The following is a 26,521-nucleotide window of genomic DNA, read 5'->3' as shown; positions in this document are numbered from 1 at the left end:
CCAAAGATGGGTTTTTTTATTATAGTAATGGATTTTGTATGTTGAGTGCTGTAATTCATTGTGATGTTCGAGGACAAGGAGGGTATCCCACCAGATCAGCAGCGGCTGATATTTGCTCGGGAATAGTTGGAAGATGGACGAACTCTTGCGGATTATAATATCCAGAAGGAATCAACGCTGCATTTGGTGTTTAGGTTAAGGGGAGACCTTTCCATCAAGGTGAAAACCCTTACTGGAAAAGAGCTAGAGATAAATCCTGAATCTCGATTTCCAGATTGAAATCAAAACCTATTCAGTACTTTTGTAGTTATATACAATATGCTGTAATGTAGTAATGTTGTTAAACAATTAAATACAACCATGCTGTAGAATTATGCAATATGTGTAGTCATATAATCTCATGCCCAAACGAATCCAGACCAAATACGATATACACTGAATGGATGTCTTGGATAGAAACATGGTTTACTCTATCCCTAGGAAATTTGTACTCTTGTGGCATTAGTGTCCATTTATGAAGGCATTGAACATAAACATTATTTGCTTGAGAAATTACAACATAGCTATAAACTATCTACAAAATAAGACCACCCAATTCCTTCAACTTGAAATCCTCTCTTGAGGGCTTGCCCAAGGTCACCCAATTTAGATAAATTTGGCATTGCTGAAGATAAATATGCTTCAGAAACATTTCTTTGCTCCTCCATCCATAGCTCCAAGAGGGGAACATCGTCCTTGTTAGAACTAAACACTTTGCTCTATACCTCCGACCATAGTGCCATTACGAAATCTTCCTCATCCTCCACATATGAGCTTCTTTTGATCGATCGATTCTCCGTTGTAATTTTTTTCATACGCTTGATTCATTTTGTCCTTACTCACATTATGCACAAATTTCAAAAACTCTTTATTTATTTTACATATGTTCCTGGTCTTGTTCCCGCCTTTTCATGATAATTTACTCATCATTTTAAATTTAGGGGTAAGAAATCCTAATTGTTGACGTGGTAGATGGGGACCTCTTGATGTTTGAACTTGGGTTGATGGTCTTATAAGAAGAAAAGATCCATGGTCACATTACAAGATCTCAACTGTTAATGTTGTAGGGGTGATCCTACAATGTTCAAATCTTTATTGATGACTCTACAAGCATAAAGCCCCTGTGTTACACCATAGGGTCTCCCATTTTTGTGTGTTTTATTTTTAATATAAAATCCAAATCATTTTTAACAGTTTTGACAAAAAAAGTGGGAGATTAGAAATCGACACATTTTGTATGGATCTCTAAAATTTATAACCTGCATTAATAAGAATTGGTATTTCTAGTAATAGTAAAATATGTATAATGTTATTAGCCATTTTTAGTTGGATATATCCTTCTAAGACCAAATATGGATACAAAACTAGGTCTCTTATGAGAAATATGATGCTACTTCAATCGAGCCAAAATGAAAATATGGATTGATGGTGGATGGTTTGTCGTTGATGCGAGAACAATATATACCAAAACACAATAGGGATTCAGAAGGATGCATCCTAGAGATGATAATTAGATTGTGATCAAGGCTTTCAACAAGGTTGACATCAAGACCAAGGATGTGACTTTGTAAGTTAAGACTAGATTGGATATCTATATTGCATGGATATTGTGTTTGATGTTGGATTTAGGAAGTTTGGGACTGATTGGATGCCACTGTATTGCAAGGTTTATATCATAAAGCTAGATACCAATGATAAGATTTTACGTCATGAAGTATGAAGCAGTGGCAGAGTTGAGAGATGGAGGATGGGAGGATAAGGAATTTCGAATACTAGATTGAGAGAAAGTGATAGTATGATTAAGAGATAAAGGTATGAGATAGGGGACGTTGGGGTTATTGGATGGGTGGTGGGTGTGATAGAATCTCTAGAAAATATATTACAAAGTAATAAGGTGTCCAACTTTAGATATTGCATGTGTAGTGAGGGACTAGAATCCTCAAGATAGGATAACATGAAAGAGAAGAGGTAGATGGATGATAGAATAATGAAATGTATAAATGAATGGAGGATAGGAAGATGGGTGGATTAAAATATGGATGACAAGAGCATGAAAGGATGAAAAGTGTTTAATAAGGGTAGATATGCCAAGAGATGTTCAAAGCATATACTAATAAATTCCCCTATATTTATCAAGATCCAAAGGTGGGAGAAGGAATTGAAATAGATATAATATGATGGGCATGATTGGTGGATACAAATATGCTGGATAAGTAGGGATGAGAAACTTTCCCCAAAGTGTAGAGAGCGAATGTATGAGAGATATAAAAATGATTCCCTTTCTTCAAGTTGCTATCATGGCATTTTCCCAAGACACATACTTGCCAAATTGTCATCATAGGAAAAAAAATTCTTCTCTCTTTTTTTTAACAATTTTCAACTAATTTTTTGAATTTTATAGGACATTTAGGGGTGGAAAGGACTCAAGAATTTTGGACAATTTGGTGTGGAATATTGGATGATAAGGAGATGATAAATGACTCAATCATCTACTTCCATACTAGGGTAATAGGAGCAAATTTGGAGTAATCATTTGATGTTATTACAAGATTATTAGGATGAGTGAAATATGAAAATATGTGTATTATATGGTTTTATGGGAGATATATGAGGGATAATGGATAAAATGTTTGAAAATGTTTATATGGAATTCATATGTTGGAAATCATATCCTAACCTAGGAATATAAACTAAGATCTCAAATTTCCATGGCACATCATTGAAATTACAAATAACTTCATCTACAATCCTAGTAGGAAAGTTATAAAATTTTGGTTTATGCTTATTTTGTTTCAATGAAATCAATATTGTGAAGTGCGTTGATGAACTTGATAAAATGGCAACTTTCAACAATATGAGTGAAATACGGAATTAAAAACCAACATAGTAAGTATGATCTACAAATGAGACATAGAAAGAAACTTCTAGATGAAATTTGGAGCCAAAAATGCTAGACATGGTTGGAGGGTTCCCTAGTCCTAAGGGTGACCAAAATTATAGCTTAAAGGTTTACAAATATGTTTAGGTGGTTCTATGGGCCTGTATTCTAGAATTTTAGCCAAAAATCATAATTGAAATCCTAAATTGACAAGATTATATCTTAGGAATAACAAAATGAATCATTAAGGTAATACTTTAATGTAGGTTGTTATAGATTATTGCTTAATGTGCTCAGATCTGTAATGCTTATTTGACCATAATTTTGGAGCTCATAAAATTTTACAATTTTTTCACCCTTATGAATGATAAAAGATTTCTTTATATAAGGTCCAAAAAGTATTTTTGAGTTTAGACCAACATAAAATAGTCATGAAAAAAATTGAGACTATAATTGAAATTGTGAAGGCCAATGCTAGGAATGGTTGCAATTTCAATGAATTTGGGTAGGACAAGTGTGTTAGGTGACCTAGCCCCACTAAAATAGGACCACAAAAAGGGATTAAAGAGTATTGGGATTTGCAATATTAAACAAAGTCCTATTTTGAGTATTTGATAATAATTACTGTAGGAAAAAGTTAGGCATTTGATAACATTCATAAATCCTACATCAATGAATATACAAAAACAAAGCATACATAGGGAAATAGTGTAAGAAAATGCAAACTGTCCTTCACATGCTTGAAATGATCCCTTTCATTTCCCTTCTTGCTTCTCTAATCAACTAGAAATGTGGCTCTCAATTTAATTGCAAGTGTATCGAAAGCAAGGCTAGGTGAGAAGATTCAATGTATGGCTTTGGAAGATAAATTAGCAACATATAGTTACAAAAATCGGGTCCCAATAAATTGAAAAATGAGCTCCATTTATAGAAAAATTCTTCATCAAAATGACATGATAAAATCAAGGAATGTGATAAATGTAAGATTGATTCCAAAATAACAAATTGATATGACATGATTATGACAAATTGAATAGAAATTTTAGATTTATAATTATGACAAGTTGGGAGCAATTATAGCCTTTTGATTTTAGGAATTAGTGCAGAAAAGTTAGTGGAGAAATTGGTGGGAGAAATTATAGGAAATGGGTAGCATGAAATTAGGGATGACAAATTATGAAAAAATTAGGAGAAAATTTAGGGAGATAAATGTGGGAATAATTAATAACTTTTCATTTATTAATTATCCCACAAAAGAGAAATCAACCAATTGAATAAAATATTTAATTTTGACACAAGACCTAGGATAAATGAAATGAATTCATTTATCCTAAAGAGATATGTTATAAAGGGATTGATAATTAAATAATTATTTAGTCCTAGGAGAGAGACATAAGTCAAGATGATGTCATGAAACATTTAACATGATCAATATAAGGATTTAATGATTGATTTATATAATGATTGACAAATTAACTAACATTGATTTAAATCAATACTCAAGGTCGATCATAATGATTGAAATGAAAAGGACAATTGACAAAAATAAATGATTGATTTAAATCGATTGATGATTGATAAAGGACAATTGATTGATGAGAAGACATTGATAATTTATTGGAATTGATTAAAGTTGATGCTAATTGATATTTATTAGAGTTAAAATTACAGTTATATGACTTTGATAACTAACCATGATCATGAAACAAAAATTGAGATTGACATCGATAAGACCCAAATTGAAATGACTGAATAGGATTGAATGGGAAGAGAAAGGGGATGAATTGCATGATGTTGACAAATGATTAAAACCAAATGTGCAACATAGAGGAAGTGTTAGTCAGAATGAAAACCTAAAAGAAGGTAACATGGACATGTTAACATACAATGACATAGGTGTTGACCATGTTTTAGTACCTACATTTTTCCCCTCTTTGAGACAATGCAATTCTCAGTTGTGTTTCGAAGAATAGTAAAGAAAAATCACATTAAACATTGTCCTAGGAATGATGCGTTACAATAATTTGCGGTGAAGAAACCATGATTTCGATACTACACTATAGTGTAGGGAGCCTTTATTTGAAATGGCAAAACGGATGCATCATACCATAACAAAGAAAGATAGGGTGATAATGTAGTCCCTTTTGCATAAAATAGACACCCTCTAGAAAAGGAATATTTAAATATATCCTGAGACCTATTGTATGTTAAGGGTCTTGAGGTATATGTGATAGTCACAAAGTGAATGCACCAACCTAGCGACCTGGGACATACCTACCCCAGAATTGCATGAAAACATCCTACAAATAAAAAATTAAAAACAAGAAAAACAATGAACCATTCCGCCAATCTAAATCATTTAGTGACATCATTGAGCAGCATAGGAAAATGCTCGAGGATAAATCAATGAAAAGATAAGACTCACAAATCCAAACAAGTCAAACAACCATTATGATCTTGTTGTCAAAGTTGATAGTTTGTCATTAAGAGGATGATTATAATATTTAGTTTTAGGAATGATGTACCCTATCTAAGATAGGAAACAATTTGGTTTCGAGTATACTACACCTAGTATAAATGACAAAGGATAAGGGAATAATGATTTTGACATTGTTTGATAGGACAAGTTGATCAGATTGATTAGCAACTTGATGGGAGAGTTTGTCTATTATCATGTGATTTGTTAAGTGTAGTGTTTTTTGTGTTCTATGGTTGTTGCTGACTCAAATGTCTATTTGTACAAAAGGGATAATTTATTAATGAGATTAAAAAGATAGGTTTTGGATTTTTTTGAGTGTTTTCAAATTTTTAGAGTTTTTAGGTTATTTGAATTTTTTTGTGCTTTTTTCAGGACATTTTACAAATGTTTTTGGAATTTTTTTAGGACATTATTTAATTTTTAGGTATTTTTTCAAGGTGTTATTTAATTTTTAAGATGTTTTTTAGGAATTTATTAAATTCTTAAAGATTTTTTTGGGATATTTATGCATTAATTTGCCACCATTGTCTAGCACAGAAAGGAATTTTATTAATGGATAAGAAAGAAGCCATTTATTATGGAGACAGAGTGGATTCAATTTTCAAGGTGTATCATGTGATGTGATAAGGGAATGGATATGAGAATGTAAAACAATGCCATAGCATGGGGGACATGTCAAGAGTTTTTTGCATTTTATGTCCTTATGTTGAATCAAGATCAAGTGACATAAAAGAGTGCATGGATGTTGATAGGATATGGATAGGAAAAGAAAGATAAAAAATAGATAATAAACATGAATAAGATAAGGGATATAGTCAAGGTGAAGCCCATAAGATGTATGATGCTCATAGAAAATCCCTATCATTGTCAAGAGAAAAGGTAAAATAAAGGATATGGATAATGGATAGTAGATAATGGAGGATGAGATAGGATAGCATGGATGAAACTTTCCCCCAAGTATAGAATGCAAGAACGTGAAAGATTATTGATGATGCTTGTTTGTTAGGTTTTCATCATGGTACTTTCCCAAGGCATTTGCTTTCCAGGTTTTCACTAGTGGACGAATTACTTTTCTTTACTTTTTTTCCTTTCTGTTTTTCTTTTTCACTTGTGGACCAATTATTTTTCATGTTCATACAAATAAATTAATATCTGTTTGATTATTAACTTGGCATATTGGTGGTGACCTCTGTGTGGTGTAGGAACCCACCACCAATTGTGCTTGGAGGTACCATCTTCTCTCTATTTTTTAGCCAAGTTTGCTATTTTTCATTGGAGAAAAAAATGAGCTTTTGATATTATTTTTCTACATTACAATATACCAAATGAAATATTTTTTAGATGTTGTCATCTGGTAGAAACTATTTCTCTTAAGTTTGCAATTAGATATATTTTTTAAGAGCTCAAAGTTGGAGTATACTTTATGGGAGAGTTCCACCTCACTTCATTTTTTTAAAAGTTTCTATTGTTTTTCTGGTTTTAGCTAACATGGATCCGTTGGCATTGAGTTGCCATTGATGTCAACCAATATTGTAGGCAAAGGTATCAGTATGATGAAAGAAAACCATTATCAGTAACTTCATTAGCATGAGATTAGATGCATGTGTGGGTGAGCATGTTAAGTGATAACTGGTATAGCTTATACGGGTCTGAAGCTTGGCTGCCTATTTATGATGAAGAGGCAAAATGTTAAAGTTGTCATAAACCACCGAAAGTGATGATGTGTTACCATACATTGCCGGTTAGAAAAAGAAGAAGGCCCCCACCAGTAAAGGCATGTATTGGTATGAGTTTGTTGAATGCTAAAACATTAATCGACTGTGTGACCATGAACCAAGCATTTGACCATGGTGATGCCATGTGGATCCGAGGTGGAAAGTATGTTGTGGTGGGTGAAATTGTCAGTTGGAATTAATGAAGCAGCCACAAATCATGGGAGGATAACTGATTGAGGTGGCTCGAGAAAGAAAGGATGACAAAGGAAAATTAGGGAGAGGTGGCACCTGAATCAATGCAAAGGAAATCTAATCCCAAGATGATCTCGAAGAGGAAAACAACCAGGCGCTTGTATGTGTCAATGAATTTCAAAGAGGAAAAATGTGTACGTCATTGCTATCTTCGGCAAGCATATGTTCAATAATGGAAAATATGTGTAGATGCATCCCTGGGAGGATAGGTGATCAACACAAGACAGACTAGACAAGATATAATGTAGAATGTGCTGAGTGATGCAAACCCTAAGTGTTCAGATTTTGAATAACATTTTGGTAGGAAATGAATGGTTAAAAAGAAGATCTTGAGACAAAGCAAGTTGTTGCTGCAATAGAAGAGAGGGGTAATATAGCTATCAGAGAGTTAGTAAGGAACACAGAAGGTGTTCGTGAGAAAAGTGTTGATGAATAGGTGAAGGAAAGAAAAATGGTAAGAAGAGAATTGAACATAAAGGTTATAAACCAACAGAAACAGTGTTTGACAAGAAGTGTGATTGAGGGTGAGTTAAGAAAAGGAAGATTGTGTGAGCAAGGATTGTAAAAGGTGATCAACAAAGTAAAGTTGCAGATCAAGAAAAGAGAAACCGGATTGGTAAGACTGAAATCGAGAGAGTGGGTTATTGTAATGTTGCAAAACTTCATTTGCAACAAAGATTTCATATGTGTATCTGATCTTTCTACTATGATTTACTAAGTTGTATCTTAGTGTAGGGGTTGTAGCTTCTTTAGGTAGTATCCTATAAATTATGCAGGGGTTCGTGCTCCTTTGAGTTGGTGTTATAAAATTAGGAGTTGGTGCTCCTTAGGTTGGTGCCCTAAATTTTGTATCAAAATTTCATTGTGAGGCTAGATTGGAGAAGAAGATCTCCAATAGCTATTCTCACCAAGGTTTTTCCCACATTCAGTTTTCCTCGTATATATCTAGTGTTGTGTATTACATCTTTAATCATGTGACATTTGAGTAGTTTAATAAATCCTTTCACACACCTAGGTTGCTCTTTTTATGCTACCGGTTAACACTCAGGTTGTTTCATTTACCAGTCTCTTCCCTTTTGAAAGTAAAAGATTAAAATCACTGATTCACCCCCACTCTTAGTGATCCATTGTGTCCAATAGTTGGTATCAGAGCATAGGTACCTTGTTTTGTCAAAATATTTCTCTAGCTTGGGTAGATCCTGTCAAGTGTTCACAATGGCAAGAAATGAATCAGCCTCCTCAAAAGCTCCCATGTTCGATGGTATTAGCTATGTCTTTTGGAGTAGAAGAATGGAAACCTATTTGTCCTCTCTAGGTTGTGATGTATGGATGTCAATTGTAAGTGGATATATAGCTCCTAACAATTATCCTACTGATCCAGATGCAAAGAAGGAATATGAGAATAATGCTAAAGCCAAGAATGCCATTCTTAGTGGGTTATCCGATAATGTGTTTGTTAAGGTCATGCACTGGTCTTGTGCAAAGGAGACCTAGACTAAGTTCAAGAAGATATTTGAATGCAATTCCAAAGTCAAGGAAGCCAAGATGCAGAACTTGAGAGCACAACTTGAGGGTTTGAAAATGAGAGATGAAGAAAAGATTACTAACTATCTCCAAAGGGTTGATGAAACAACAAACACCATTAGAGGTCTTCGAGAAGAAATAAAAGATAAGGTGATAGTGAAGAAAGTGCTTAGATCACTCACATCTAAGTATGATACAAAGGTTTCAGCAATAGAAGAAGCAAAAGATCTGAAAGTCTTTACAATGGATGAGTTGTATGGCTCCCTAACTACTTATGAAATGAGGATTGTCGGTACTAATGTTGTGAAGAAAGAAGTTGCATTCAAGACACCAAGAAAAGGAATAGAAGAATATGCTCATGATACAACTAGTGAAGACTCTGATGACATCATGGCAAACTTTGTCAGAAGACTCAAGACAGGTTCAAGTAAATATAAAGGCAAGATTCCTTTAAAATGTTTCAACTGTGGAAAGATTGGACATTTTGTTGTTAAATGTCCATATGGTGAGAAGAATGAAGACGATCAACCAAAAGGTAGAAAATCATTTAGTAAGGATAAGAATAAAAATGTCCACCGACATGGTAGAAAAGGCTACCGGAAGCATAGCAGTCTTTATACTCATGAAGGTGGTATCAAAGATGAGGAAAGTGTCTCAGATGAATATTGCAGTGATGATGAAGTAAGAGAAAACCTTTTTATGACTCAAGAGGTACCAGTACCTAAAGAAGTAGAAGAGGAAGAGCAAGAAGGTGAAGTAGATCTTGAAGAAGAACTCATAAGTGCCTTAGATGAGCTACAGAAAATAAGAAAAGACCTAAAGAAGGTAAAAAGGGCTGCAACTTAAGAACAAGAGTTGTTGGAACAATCTCTTGAAGAGTCTCAGAAAACTATTGCAGATCTAAAACTTCAGTTGGAAGAGGCCAAGAGGATATGTGAAGTCATCGGAACTAGGTTGAGTGAAAAGGAAAAGGAACATTAGAATCTAGAAGCAGAAATAGTGAAATTCAGGAAGGACTTAGAGAAAAGTTAGGAAGAAATAAAAGTGAGAAGCAATTATGAAGGCAACATTGAAGCTTTGGACAAGATGTTGAGAAAATAGAAGCAATGCAATGATACCGGTGGCCTAGGCTTTCTAAAAGGTCAAAGCTCAAATGGAAAGGAAATGATGGATAAGAAAATTTAATTCATGTCTACTAAGGAAGGTGAAGAGTTCATTCAGAGTGGGCAAGGATACCGGAAAAAATACATATGCAAATGCTACTAGAAATCGATACACAAACCGATATGCTAAATCAATGAACCGGAGACCATACTAAATGTACTAGCATGAAGACCCAAGAAGAAATGCAGACATTGATCATGGAGGTTTCACAAGGGTTAGAAGAATTAAAGGAAGCATCCCAATGAGGCAACCATTTGTAGGTTCAAGACAACCTAACTAGTACGTACCAAAATTTCATGGTTATTGTCATAGGTGTAGCAAGTTCGGTCATAGAGTAGTAGACTATAGAAAAAACAATGTCAATCCTAGTTTTCAAAGTAGAAACTCATTTTCTACATTACAAGGTGCAAACATCTTGTGCTATAATGGCAATAAGTTTGGACACAAGAGTCATGATTGTAGGAGTAACATGCAAATATCCTACAAGAATGTATTGAGTACATCTTTTGGTACTACTGTGAAATGCTATAAGTGTCAAAATTTTTGTCACATAGTTAAGTATTGTAAGCTAAAAACTGACAAGCAAAAGAGAGTCATACCAGATGAAAAGTTGAAATCAAAACCAGAACACAAAGTGACAGAAGAGGAAAACAAAGGAGAGAAACCGGTTTGGGTAGAGAAGTAGAAAAACTAGACGGAGTCTAGCTTGATTGTGAAAACCACTCTACATGCTGAAAGGAGGAATTTATGGGTGGTTGATAGTGGTTGCTCAAATCACATGACCGAAGATAAGAAAAATTTCATCAATCTTGATGATTGGAATGGTGGTTGAGTTAGGTTCGATGACAACTCTTCCATCAAGATCAAAGGCCGGGGTACACTGGATATTGATGGGAAGCTCAAGGCTCACTATCTATACTATGTGGAAGGTTTGACACATAACCTGCTAAGTGTAAGTCAGATGTGTGACAAAGGGTACAAGTTCTCATTTGAGTCCACCGACTACAAGATAAGGAAACAGAGTATTGGTCAGGTGGTAGCAAAAGGAAAGAGAACAAAGGGTAATGTCTACAATATGAAAGAATGTTATGAGTCCTAGTGCATGATGGGACAAGTTGATGAGAGTTGGCTATGGCACCAGAGACTAGGCCATGTGAATTTTGACAATTTGGTGAAGATAAGAAAAAACTGGCATGTGAGAAACATGCCTTAGATTATAAAACTAACAAGTTCATTCTGTGATGAATGTGTCAGAGGTAAACAAGAAAAGGCTAGTTTTAAAACAAAAGAATATAACACCTAAAGACCTTTAGAGTTGATACATACCTACTTATGTGGACCAACACGAACAAGAGCTTTGGTAGGAGAAATTTATTTCATGTTGTTCATAGATGATTACTCAAGAATGAGTTGGGTAACCTTCCTTCATGACAAGTCACAAGAATTTGAGAGATTCAAAATTTTCAAGAAGATGGTGGAAAATGAAAGTGGACAGTGGTTAAAGTGCTCAAGATCTAACCTGGGTGTAGAATTTTCTTCAGATGAATTTGTTGACTACTATGAGAAACATGGAATTCGAAGACAGTTTTCAGTTGCAAGGAAACCTCAACAAAATGGGGTGGTGGAAAGAAAAAATAGGACAGTGAAGGAGATGGCTAGGACAATGTTGAATGAGGCTAACATACCATATATAGATTCGAAGGAAGTAGTTCATACTGCTATCTACACTTTAAACTAGGTACAATTAAGGGTGAACAGTAGAATGACTCCTTATGAGTTACAAAATGAGAGGAAACCATCACTCAAACACTTTAGAGTGTTTGGAAGTAAGTTCTTCATCAAGAAAGATGCTAATGGATTGGGAATTTTTGATTCCTGGAGTGATGAAGGAATTTTCTTGGGATACTCAACCAATGGTAAAGCTTACAAGTGCTACAACAAGAGGTTGAGAAGGGTGGTTGAGAGTGTACATGTGAGAATAGATGAGGACCCACACAAAGTACACTCTACACCTGCACCCTTCATTGATGAGTCAGATGTGGAATGTGAAGACCAATCTGAAAATAGACCAGTAGAAGATGTACCAAACAAGACTCCTAACCGGTACATGCTAAAGAATCATCTGGAAGAATAGATCATAGGAGATAGGAATGAAGGTGTGCAGACCAAAAGGAGGTTAGCACGAGAAGGTGAGCAGGTAAATTTATGTCTCATGACTGAAGTAGAGCCTAAAACTTTTGATGATGCTAGAAAAAATGAAAAATGGGTAAATGCCATGGATGAAGAATTGAGACAAATTAAGAAAAATCAGACTTGGGAACTTGTTCCTAGACCGGCAGACAAGAATGTCATAGGTATCAAATGGGTCTACCGGAACAAGATGAATGAAGAAGGAAGATAGATAGGCACAAAGAAAGGTTAGTTTGCAAAGGGTATGCTCAAGTTGAAGGTATTGACTTTGAAGAAACCTTTGCACCGACAGCTAGGTTAGAGGCAATAAGAAATTTTTTAGCTTTCTCAGCCTACAAGGGATATAAAGTGTATCAAATGGATGTGAAATATTCTTTTCTCAATGACAATCTTGATGAAGAGGTGTATACGGAATAGTTGAAAGAATACTTGCTACATGAAGATGAGAGTTTTGTATGCCGGTTGAAGAAAGCCCTATATGGTTTGAAGCAGGCTCCCAGAGCATGGTATTGCCGTTTAGATAAATATTTGAAGGAGTAGGGATTCCGGAAAGGGAATGAAGACAACAACTTTTATGTCAAGGTAAATGGAGACCACATGATTATAGTTGTTGTATATGTGGATGATATTATCTTCGGTGGGGACAAGGACATCATGTGCAAAGAATTTGTAGACCAAATGAAGACTGAATTTGAGATGTCCATGTTGGGTGAGTTGTCTTATTTTGTTGGCTTGTAGATCTCTCAAAAGGAAAAAGGAATTTTTCATCTCTCAAGTCAAATATGGAAAAGACATGCTGAAGAAATTTCAAATGGAGGACAACAAACCAGTGAGCACTCTCATGGTTATCGATTTTAAGTTGTGAAAACTAGATGAATCACCAGATGTTGAGAAAACACTGTATAGGTCTATGATTGGTAGTCTGTTATATTTAACAACATCTAGACCAGATATTGTATAATTTGTTTGCATGGTAACAAGATTTCAAGATGCTCCTAAACAGTCCCACTTAAATGCAGTTAGAAGAATTTTAAGGTATTTGCAAAGGACTATCAGTTATGGTCTATGGTATCCAAAGAAAGGAGACTTCTCTTTGCAGGTTTATACTAATGCAGATTGGGTAGGAATTATAGATGACCAAAAAATTACAACCGGAGGTGCTTTTTACTTAGGAGACTAGCTAGTATCATGGCACAATAAGAAGCAAGAGTCAGTATCACTATCTACTGCAGAGGCTGAATACATAGCAATTGCTACATGTTGCTCACAGGTTTTATGGATGAAGCAAACACTAAAAGACATATAGGTGGAGATACTAGAACCTATTCCAATCTAGTGTGATAACTCAAGTGCAATCAACATCTCCTAGAATCCAGTAATGCACTCAAGACCAAAACATATTGCAATCAAGTATCACTTCTTGAGGGAGAAAGTAGCAAACGAGGAGGTCCTAGTTGAATATATTTTCACCAGTGAGAAGATTGCTGACAGATTCACCAAGCCACTTCCATTGGGTCTTTTTGAGTACTTGAGACAAAAAATGGGATTTGTCCCACCATTTGTTAGCACTTAAGTGCATGAGAGGATGCATGATTCAGGGGGAGTCTTAAATTATGACACAAGGAGAGAAACTGTTCAAAGTAGAAGTTGTCGATAGAGAGATTATTGGTGTCAAATTAAAGTTCCCTTTGTCATTGTTGTCAAAGGGGGAGTCAAACCGGTAAAAGGAATGTTGACATCAATGCCAAAAGGGGAGACTGTTGGCATTGATTTGTCATTGATGTCAACCGGTATTGCAGGCAAAGGTACCGATATGATGAAAGATAATAATTATTAGTAACTTCATTGGCATGAGATAAGATGCATATGTGGGTGATCATGTTAAGTGATAACCGGTATAGCTTATACCAGTCTGAAGTTTGGCTACCTATTTATGATGAAGAGGCAGAATGTTAGAGTCATCATAAACCACCGAAAGTGACGATGTGTTACCGGTATACCATACATTGCTAGTTAGCAAAAGAAGAAGGCCCCCACCAGTAAAGGTATGTACCAGTATGAGTTTGTTGAATGCTCAAACATGAATCGACTATGTGACCATGAACCAGGCATTTGACCATGGCAAAGCCATGTGGAGCCAAGGTGGAAAGTATGTTGTGGTTGGTGAACTCTCCATCGGCATGATGGGTGAAACTGTCAGTCGACATTAATGAAGCAGTCACAAATCATGAGATGATAACTAACTGAGGTGAATTGAGAAAGAAAGGATGAAAAAGGAAAATCAGGGAGAGGTGGTGCCTAAATCAATGCAAAGGAAATTCGATCCCAAGATGATCTTGAAGAGGGAAACAGTCAAGCGCTTGCATGTGTCAATGAATTTGAATGTGGAAAAACCTATACGTAATTGCTCTCGTCAACAAGCGTGTGTTGGGTAATGGAAAATATGTGTTTATGCATCACTAGGAGGATAGGTGATCAACACAAGACAAAATAGACAATATCTAGTGTAGATTGTGTCAGGTGATGCAAACCCTAAGCATTCAAATTTTGAATATTGTTTTGGCAGGAAACGAATGGTTAAAAAGAAGATCTCAAGATAGAGCAAGCTATTGCTGCAATAGAAGAGAGGAGTGATATAGCTATCGAAGAGTTATTGAGAAACACAAAAGGTGTTGGTGACAAAAGTTTTGATGAATAGGTGAAGCAGAGAAGACCGATAAGAAGTGCATTGAACATAAAGGTTATAAACTAGTAGAAGCAGTGTTTGACAAGAAGCGTGATTGAGGGTGAGTAAAGAAAAGGAAGAATTTACGAGCAAGGATTGTAAAAGGTGATCAACAAAGTAAAGTTGTAGATCAAGAAAAGAGAAACCAGACCGGTAAGACTGAAACCGATAGAGCAGGTTATTCTAAGGTTGCAAAACTTCATTTACAATAGAGATTTAATATGTGTATCTGATCTTTATACTATGATTCACTAAGTTGTAGATTAGTGAAGGGGTTCTAGATCCTTTAGGTAGTATCCTATAAATTGTGCAGTGGTTGGTGCTCCTTTGAGTTGGTTCTCATAAATTAGGGGTTGGTGCTCTTTGGGTTGGTGCCCTAAATTTTGTATCACAATTTCATTGTGAGGCTGGATTGGAGCAAAAAATCTCCAACAGCTATTCTCACCGATGTTTTTTCCACATTTGGTTTTCCTCGTATATATATGGTGTTGTGTGTTGCATCTTTGTTCATGTAACATTTGATTAGTTTAGAAAATCCTTTCACACACTTGGGTTGCTCTTTTTATGCTATCGGTTAACACTCAGGTTGTTTCATTTACCGGTATCTTTCCTCTTTGAAATTAAAAGATTAAAATCACTGATTCACCACCCCTCTTAGTGATTGATTGTGTCCAACAAACTCAACTAAGGTTCAAGATTCTCACATCACACAACTATCACACTTGGAAAGTGAGCATATAGTGGTTGCTTTGGTAAAAGGTCTTGTGGTCAACCTTGACTGACACCCTTCCTAATCTCACAAAAGAATTTAAGAGGTTTATACATAGGTAGAAATGTGAGGAGTTGATGGGCCTAATTTCTATGCATATTTTAGACTCCTTGTTCCTCATCATTGAAGAATGCAGTACACCACTAGATGTGTGGAACAAAATCAAGGATCTCTTTGGTTCAGTTAGTGAAATTAGAGCTATGTACTTAGAAGAAGAATTAGACTCTCTTTCTATTGATGCCTTTCCTTCCATTGAGGATTATTTAGTAAAATTTAAGTCCTTGCATTCTTTAGTTGAAGGGTTGTGGGACAAAAAAATTAGATAAGGAATGTATTTTCTTGATTTTGTCGAAGTTAACGAGTGTCTTTTCCTATTTTGTTACTACATTCTATTACACTATGGATGGGTTTAGTATATAATTTTTTATACCATCTTTTGAGACTTTTTGTGAGAGGTTGACAAGGGAATAGTCAAATCTTTCTCAAAATGATATTTCTAAGTCTCTTGCATTGCTTGCCACTCCATCCAAAGGGAAAGGAAAAAATAATCCCAAGACATAATCTTGTTTGTCTTCTCCCACCTCTTCTATAGAAGTTAATCCTAAGAAAGAGAGACCAAAATGAAATTATTACAAGAAATCTAGCCATAGTGAAAAAAATTGTTATAAGAAGAATAAAACCACATGTGGCTTTTGTATGAAATGACATGATGAACCTAATTGTTACAAGAAGGAAATCCACGAGTTAAAAAAATTACTCAAGGAGCATCATATTTCACCTTGTTCGAGGTCATCTTCTTCAACCAAACATGATGATAAATCTCCTAATAATTTTTGAAAGGGTCATTTTTTGATTACCACTTGTGCACCTAGAGATGTTGGATGGATCATTGATTCATGAGCATTAGTTCACATCACCCATTCAAGAAATACCTTGATCTTGGATTCTCTTAGAGAACCATTTCAAGATAGACCTTGACTGCAAACAATTAGTTTTCTCATGCTCCAATTGTTGGTGATACTTATTTGGATATAGGAAACATGCATAATTTCAAAGCATTGAAAATTATCACTAGTTCAATTTACACCTCATATTTGTACACCCACTTTAGTGTGTCCTATCCTCATCCTTTCTCTATGCCTTTTCAAACTTCATTATTTAAATTTAATGTAATGTACACCCTTTTGTGGTTCCCACATTGAGATACCCAACCCCTAGCTACTTATTTTGGTGCTCTTTGCAAAAAGACCAAGGAACAAAATGCCTTGGTCTGGACTAGGGTACCTTAAAATTCCTTGGTCCTTCTTAAAGGGGCTTCAATTTGAAATGGGGTAAGAGCCATATCTCCTTGCCAACATTTGGTCCTCGGGGCTACAAATTTCTATTGGAGATCAACTTGATTAGTAAATTACTTAGGGAACCCTATGTAATGCCATCTTATCAACTTGTTTTGGACCTAGAATATCAATTAGAGTATTTGTGTATATCTAAATCACTCGTTATCAAGTATGTTCTGAGTTTCAAGGTTGCATATTCATCATCAACTATTATGGAGAAAATTTACATTAATGTTCAAGCAAGCATGTTTGTGTGATTAGTGTTTTTCATGTTCATGTGTTTGTCATGCCATTACATTCAACACTTGTGATTACACTCAAAGATAATTACATCATCATCATCATTAATTGTAGATCTAAGATATATTTCCTTAAACATTTATTTAATGATTTGCATAATTTCAATTCATGGTTAATTCCAAAATCAAGGTTTGACCTAGGGCAAAACCCTATTCCCAACATCTTTCTCTTTCTTTCTGTGTGTAGGAAATAGGAGTGGAGCTACACTTGGGAAATTGAGTAGAGTCAATAGTGATGAATAGGTAGAGTTTTGACAACGTAAAATTTAGAGGACTAGCGTGAATTTGTACTACCTAGTCTCAAAAAATCAGGCTAAACTTTGAAGGACGGGTTTTAGATATCTCATTTTGATCAGATCTAGGTTGGTGGATCCATGGGAGATGCTTTCGCTTATTGTTTCTATTGGTTCACTTATATGATCCCTTATTTTACCCTAATTTTATAATCATTACAATTCAACTTAGAAAGAAGGAAACTCACCACCCCCACACAATTGGGTAAATCTACTTAGAATTCTCGACCCTCCTAATCAAATTGAGGCTAGATCTATTTGATTTACCCCCTTCTTTTAATCTATGGTTAATATGGTTAGTTAGTGATTTTGTTTATTGAAGCCCTAATTCCAAATTTACACCATTACATTTTGGTGATCTCGACTCCTTGGATGCTTCTTTTTTAATTTATGATCTTATATCTAAATTTTAAGAATTTAAAATTTTTATTTTGCAACCAGATTATTTTCTAGTGATATCTAGGCACAATAAATTGAACACTCTATCTTAAATCCGCATGTTGGCTTCTTGGTGGATTATTATTTCTTTCATAGAAACATGTATATATTCCTCCAATCACATCTCTGTTACCACCTTTTTCAAGCTTCTCTTTAGTTGTAAGAATTAGTTTGGTTTGTTACTATCATAGTAGTTCTCTATCTTACATGGAACCATATATATGTATATGTTAGTCTGATTATATCTAATCAAGGAGGTTTAGTGAAGAAATTAAAGATGCAGATATTCATGAAGACCCTGACATGGGAAATGATCACCCTTGAGGTCGAGAGCGGTGATACCATCGATAATGTCAATTCAAAAATTCAAGTCGGTGTTACTTTTTGCGATAAATATTTTCTCTCTTTCCTTCCTTTTGTTAATTGGGATTTGAATTCTTTTAATTGAATATTTTAGGTTGGATTTTTCTATGTGGGCTTTATGTTATAATTAAGCAGTTTCATAGATTTGAGTCAAAATTATTATGCTAAAATTAATATTAGTTTTGCTGAAATTTTAGTTATAGCTTTTACTCATCTCTTATCAAAGATAGGGTATTGATTATAGTAATGGATTTTGTATGTTGAGTGTTGTAATTGATTGTGTTGTTCAAAGATAATGAAGCTATCCCATTAGATCAACAACGGTTGATTTTTGTTGGGAAATAGTTGAAAGATGGATGAACTCTTGTGGATTAGAATATCCAAAAGGAATAAACTCTGCATTTGGTGTTGAGGTTAAGGGGAGGGATTTCCATTAGGGTGAAAACCCTTACTAGAAAAGAGGTAGAGATTGATATCAAACCCACTGATACTATCAAGCAGATCAAAGAGTTGGTCAAGCAAAGGGAAGGAATACCACCCCTACAACAAAGGTAGGAAGTTATTTAAAATATTGCTGATATTTTATTTTAATCTTATTTTGGTGGGTTGTTTTGGTGATTTTGGATAAAGATCTGTGGTGTTCTTAGGGCTGTTTGGATTAGGATATTTCTTCCAATGATATGTCTTTAAGCATAATTTCATTTTTCCCAATAATTGTAACTTCTTGTATTTAGAGAATGGAAAGAGGTAAGACATATATGTGCATTTGCATTACCAACTAAATGTGGTAAGGTGTTGAAACAACAAAATACTATTCTTGATTTTAATGATTAGTAATCATCTATGGAAGACCAAGAGTCACAACTTGGAAATCCACATTAGAAGACAATTATTGAAAATAAAGAATCACAACTAAGAATTGCATATTAGAAGTACCCTGGGAATTTTAACTTGTGTCTCAATATTGAGAGCTCAATAATTTAACCAATCAAGGTCAACCCCTTAAGATTCTTTTGTGGTTTTAGAATATTCAAGAGTGAAGATATTGACTTGGTAAAAGGCTTGAGTTTGTTTTATCAAATTGAGTTAGGTGTCCATAGTTCTATATCACTGTTTTTAGAGAATACCACAGGTGATATATTTTTCCACCAATTTTGTATCGAATAAAAAATTATTACACTTTAGTAATGGATTTTGTAGAAGATAGTTATTCAAATTTTGTCTCACTTTTATGAGTTAAAATTGGGGAACCTAGATTGATTGTGCCCACAAGTAGTCAGAGTTGAAAACATGAACCACTTGTTCATAGTTCTTTAAAGTGAAGACATGTAATACATAAAAAAATCCTCGTATGGTAGGAAATTTTTCTATAAAAATAAGGGAACATGATGATCTTGCCACATGCATATTCAAGCATCAACCTAGCACCTTCAAGGCATATTATGGCTCTATCATATCAAACATTAGCGCATAACAGGGACATATTAGCATGTAACATATCGAGCAAATTTATTATAAAACATTCTGAAATAGCACATAGGAGAGGCAACATAGGGCATAGTAAACATTCTATAGCACTTCTATAACTTTCTTTAGCGCATGATCAATATTAGTGAAAAACAGAGAGCTAACTAGTCACTTTGGAAAAGTTTTATCAACAGTCTCAAATACCCTTTCAAGTCCTTTAGGAAATCCAATGACAAAACTTCAAAAAAGATCATTAGTGAGAAAATTTCCAAATCCAACAAAGGACTCTTAGAATGAGTTTTTAAATCATTAACTAGCTTGAGATAGGACTTCATCCAACAAAATTAATGAGTATCAAAATAGTGATCAAAGTTCCACCATCCAACGGATCCTATAACAATACCTAGTTGGGTCTTCAGGGTGTCAAATCAAGTTTTCATCTCTGGAGACTTTATCCATATCATTTGACACACTTTGTCATGGAGGTGATTCGAGCTAAACTTCTTCTTGATAAGCTAAACTTGAGTTTCCAAATGAAGTATCCCAATCCAACATCAACATCAACATTTGATCATTTGTGTATGACCATTCCTCATATTTTGAGAAGAACAAGTCTTCATAAAAAGACTAAGTTGAAGAAGAGACAACCTAGTTCTAAGACACTTATTAAAAAGAATAAATTTCTCTATATCAATCATCAACTCTATGCATCACATTGTGCATTCTTGTATCATATGTGATTATATATCCGAAGGAAAAACAAACTAATTTGATAAAGAGCCTTTGAGAAGTAGGGCTTACATTTATAAAGTGGCATTCAACCAACACCTAAATAATGGAGGAATGATTATGCCCACTTTCTTCCCAAAGTTCCTTATCACTTATAATGAAGCTTGGCCTGAGCTACCAAATCTACCAAGAACCACAATAGAAGAAGAAGAATTCATCATAGTAGAGATATATTAATTCTCGTAGTCACTCGATCTCAGAGAAACGAGAAGAAGGAATCACAACCAGAATCGATTATAGGTCGCACATTGTCCTATCATTTTGATGAGTATGCAAACATGAGAGAAACAGAGGTCATCGAAGAAATTCTCCAAAATGTCATGAAAACGAGGCTTTCCAAAAACTTGTAGAAATACATAGAAGCAGACAAGGAAAAATATCTACTCATGCTAACTAGAAACGGAGTCAACATTCCTAAGGATTTCGATACATAAAAATTAAGGAATATAGATGAGAGAATTTCAACAACAAGGTCAAGAAACTATGCCCATTAAGAAAAAAAAAGAGAAGAAGAGACATATGATCCAGAAAACATATGTAGCCAAGATTGCACCCATGAACAAGACAACACCCACGAAGAAGACCATTCCCATAATTGGGACAATCTTGATGAATAGGGGGAAGCTCCCCATCGAAGGACAAATGCACCCATGACTGCTCTTGCACAACAACTCTAAACACTACAAAGACAAATGCGGGACATGAAACAAGGAACCACGGTACGCTACTCCTTGGGATGAAATTTGACCTTATCCTTTTGGTAAGAGATTGAACATGGTACCTTTTCCCCTGAATTTGGATATACCAAAGTATGACAAATATGATGGTAAAAATGATCCCCATGATCACGCTCAGTAATTTTGTACCATGACCTTAGATTTTTCTCATGATGACACATACTTAATAATATTTTTCCCAAGAAGTTTGGGAGGGCAAACAATGGAGTGGTTATCTAAACTTACACCTCCCATTAGATAATTGATGAATTGGTAAACAGATTCATAACACAATACTCCTATAACATTCAACATGCAATCACCATGCTGGATGTGTGTAACACAAAACAAAAGAGAAATGAAACATTCATGGTATTTCTACAATGGTGGAGGCACATGGTTTTGAGATATCCCTGAGATGTGCCTAAAAAGGAAAAGATGGAAATATTCATTGACAATTTGAATAGTGAGATGAGTTATCAACTCAAACTCCAATGTAGACCATCTTTTGCAAAATTGAAAGAAAATGGCATCCAAGTAGAGGAAGCTTGTATAAATTATCAAAGAATGATGAATCTGCATCTATTGATGAGACACTTTACGGATCTATGATTGGGAAGTTGCAATATGTTGTGCATAGTAGACCGGATATAGCACATGCAATAGGTATTGTAGCAAGATTCTCTGCAGATCCCAAGGAAACCCATATGACAGCGATCAAGAGAATTTTTAGATACTTGAGAGGCACTGAAGATTATGGCTTAGTATATGAAAAGAAGAAGAATTTTGATTTAAAAGTTTATATTGATGCTGATTGGGCAGGCAACATAGATGACAGGAAAAGCACAAGTGGTGGAGCTTTCCTTTTAGGAGAAAGACTACTGAGTTGGCTTAGAAAGAAACAAGGATGTATTTCACAATCAACAGCAGAAGTTGAATATGTTGCTGCAGCATTGAATTGTACCAATATAGCATGGATCAAACAACTGTTGGAAGGTATAAATGAGAAAGTTACCGAGCTAGTAACTATATTCTGTGATAATACTAGTGCCATTAACATTTCAAAGAATCCAGTAATGCACTCTAAGACAAAGCATATATCTATAAAGTATCACTATCTCATAGAAGAAGTTTAAGAGAAGAAATTTGTGCTGGAATATATTAGTTCAAAGGAGCAATTAGCAGACATCTTCACAAAGCCATTGCCAAGGGACACTTTTGAGTATCTCAGAAGCAAGTTAGGGGTCCTACCCCTAGCTTCTACTCACTGACTGAGTTCGGTGAAAGTATAAATTTGATGAATCTACAGAATATTATGTGTGGATTGATGTTGATTTACGCACTTTAGAAGGTTTTCTAAAGGTGTGCAGGAAATAGTGAATAGAAACAAGTTGCTCTGACCAAGACTAAGATGATACATAGCAAGGCAATTCATTTCACAGTAGAAGAAATCATGATTTAGTTCTTTTACTTTTTGGCATTGTTGTCAAAGGGGGAGAAGACTATAAATGGTTTGAAGACTAAATGGTTGACTAAATCGTAAAGCCCTGAATGATGAAAATAATAGAAGACTAATGATAGGGGGAGATTACTTTAATAGGGAGAAGACTAAATGCAAGACAAAAGATCAAGGATAATAGGAGAAGTCTAACAGAAATCTGAATCCGAATTAATTTGAACAACTTGTTGGTATTACCATTTAATTGTTGGTTTTGCCATCAATGCCAAAGGGGGAGATTGTTGGCATTTCAGTAGAAAGAAAGATTATTGATATTCAATAAGGATATTTAGAAGGTTGTTGAAGATTGTTGATATAACTGAAGAAGGATGATAACTATCTTTATAACATTATTTTGTCATTGATGTCAAGAAATTGATTATCTGATTCAGTATGATATTGCCATATCTTGAGAAGATTGATTAGAAGAGAATTAAGATGTCGGTAAAAGACATGGAAAGAATGTGATGAATAAGGGGAGAAATAAGTTATTCAATGGGCAACTATTACCGAGTTAGACAATGATGAGATCATGATGTTTAGATTGTTTTGATATCCTACATATGTTGTTGATTGTAAGGTTAATACTATACTATTTCACCGAGCAAAGAACCTAGTCAGTAAAGCCTAAAGAACCTAGTCAGTAAACCCTAAGGTTATCGATATCGGTTAATGAAGACGAAATGTCTACCGAGTAAAGTTTAGTATTTACCGAGTTGCAACCGAGTTATGACAGTGCGCATTGGATGAATACGAGCATTATTTAATGAAGGACAATAATGAGCTGGAGATGTATAAATGACTGGTATGTCACGCATGAAGTTTGTTAACGATCTATGGAAAAGGAAAGTCGGCAGGAAGATCTACAATGCAAATTGAACCGCAATAACCTTGTGCAAGTTTCAAGATAGGAATGCAAGTCCTGAGGCAAGGTAAAACATTTTCAGATCAAAAGGATACATTGAACTTGGTCAAGTTTGAAGATCTGATGGCTAAGATTGATCATGAGAAATGTGATCAAGGAGATTAAGCGATTAGAAATTGTTTATAAATAAGGAATTGTTAATAAACAATGAATGCGGGCAAGTGTAAGCATAGGAATGCTACATAGTGATTACCGAGCACAGAAGCTTGAAGACCTGTTTGAATAATAGAGTAGAGAGCCCAGCAGAGGGACAAGATAAGTCCTATGACGAGATTGTTTAGAGCAAATAAGAATCTACTTTAGCATTTTAGATGTGAAGTTACAGATATATTTTATTACTGTTATTTTCTAAGTGACAGAAAATCTCTTAACTGAGTGGACTTAACAATCTTATTTGTAAACCCTCTAGCAAGGTAACATTCTAAATGAGTGTTTGAAATCCTTTGACAAGGTCACTTCTAACAAAGTGAAGATCCTAACAAATCTGAGGGAAATCCCTTAACTGGGTCACATCTAGCAATGTGTTTGTAATCTTTAACAGGATTTGCTTTTAACCGAGCATACTCTAGAAGAGTATATTTCTTAGTAGGTTCGAAATCCCATAGTGGCTTTTCCCTACTTGGGTTTCCATGTTAAATATGTTTTTATGAGTGTTATGATGATTATGTGTTTATGAGTTAACATGTTTAGTAGTTTTTGGTTATGTTGCTGAAGTATAAGTTACTGAGGTTGAATATGCTGATTTTATGGAAGTTTAAGTTTGTATGATTCACCCCCCCCTCTCATCTTGTTATCTATTGGCATCTGTACTTTACAATTAGTATTAGAACTAACAATTGGTATCAAATCCTTGGACTTCGGAAGAAAAAGTTTAAAGGTACTTGAGGCAAAGATCCGAAGATGTATAAAAGGGATGCACCGAAGCTGAGCAAGTCAAGTTTCTCCACATGGCAGAAAAGGATGAAGCTGCATTTATCAGGAATTGGAGAATATGCAACATATTATCTGGAGAATGATTACATTACACCAAGCACCAACCCTATGACCTTGGAAGAGATTAAGGCAAAGCAAAAATATATTTAAGCTATGATTGAAATAACATCAGCATTGACTGACTCAGAGTTTAATGATCTAGAAGGCTGTAATAATGCAAAAGCAATGTGGACTAAGCTTATATCTGTGTATGGAGGTGATGAACATGTTCAAAGAGAAAATGTAGATAGTCTAAGAGGACAACTTGAATCCATGAGGATTAATGAAGGTGAGAACATAACACAATACAATACAAGACTAAAGGAGATTGTCAATCAAATTAAAGGAGCAGGTGGAACTATTGAAGAAAATGATATAACAAGTAAGTTGTTGAGAGCCCTTCTACCAGCTTATGCTATTTGAGTCTCTGCAATCAATGAACTGAGGTATGTACCTAACATGCCAGTTTCTTTGGATGCTACTATTGGTAAGCTACATGCATTTAAGTTAAGTAATTTTGATAATAGTGGGTCTTCAGTAAATAAAGTAGAATCTGCATTTAGTTCTTTTCATATTGGTGAATCTGATGATTACAATGATAGAATGAGTAAGTACTTTGAAGGGGATCATAGTGGACTAAGTGAAATATTTCGCAAGAACATGGAAAAAGTGCACAAACTGTATGAGGAAATCACGAAGCAAGAAGAATTTGAAGCATTATTAGCCAGAAGGTTACTGAGAGGCAAAGGTAAGTATAAAGGGAAGCTACCTTTAAAATATTTCAATTGTGATAAAATAGGACATATGGCTTCTAACTGTCCTGACAAAGAATCTAGTGAAAAGAGAGAATACCGAGATAATAGGTAGAAAGATAACTAATACAGAGGACACCGAGATTTTAGAAGGAGAGATAGAAAGACATGTTTAGTAGCTGATGAGGAATCCAACGATGATAAATTTGATGAAACTAATATTGAGGAAGTTGTTTATGTGGCTATTAAAGATGGATCCGATGAAGAAAGGTATGAAGAAAAAGCTCTAATATCTCACATAAATAATAATGATTCTTGGATCATAGACAGTGGATGCTCACATCATATGATAGGTGATAAACACAAGTTTGTTAAATTAGAAGACTATGATGGAGGCTATGTAAGATTTGGTAATGATGCACCATGTCCGGTAAAAGGTAAAGGATCTATAACAATTCTTGACAATGCTAAATGTGATGATGTATACTAGGTTGAAGGATTAAAATAAAATTTGTTGAGTGTAGCACAACTAAACAATACATGATACCAAATCGAATTTTAGAAAGGAATTGTCAAAGTTCATGACAAGCATGGAAAGTTAGCTACTACCGGGACACAAAAAAAAGGTAATACATTTCATCTTGACTCAACTCAGAACAAGTGTCTTTATGCAAAGATAGATGATGTCTGGTTATGGCATAAAAGGTTTTGTCATGTAAATTTTGATAATCTGATCAAAATAAGTAAGCACCGAGTGAGAGGTCTATCGAGTCTAGAAAAACCTGAGAATGCTATGTGCTGAGGATGCCAGATGGGTAAGATGACAAGATCAAGCTTTACAAGTAAGTCCTACACTTCTAAAGGAATTTCAGCTCTAGTACACATTGATCTTTGTGGTCCCATGAAAGTTCAAAGTTATTATGGTGATAAATATTTC

At 34.8% G+C, this 26,521-nt stretch overlaps 1 pseudogene; it reads left to right on the top strand.

The window, feature by feature from the left end:
- LOC131855850 (uncharacterized) overlaps window positions 1–26,521 on the top strand; it is a 337,138-nt pseudogene that overhangs the window by 81,685 nt on the left and 228,932 nt on the right.

This window comes from Cryptomeria japonica, chromosome 10 (assembly GCF_030272615.1).
Source record: "Cryptomeria japonica chromosome 10, Sugi_1.0, whole genome shotgun sequence".
NCBI classification, from domain to species: Eukaryota; Viridiplantae; Streptophyta; class Pinopsida; order Cupressales; family Cupressaceae; genus Cryptomeria; species Cryptomeria japonica.
This window is presented reverse-complemented; position numbering and strand designations above follow the sequence as displayed.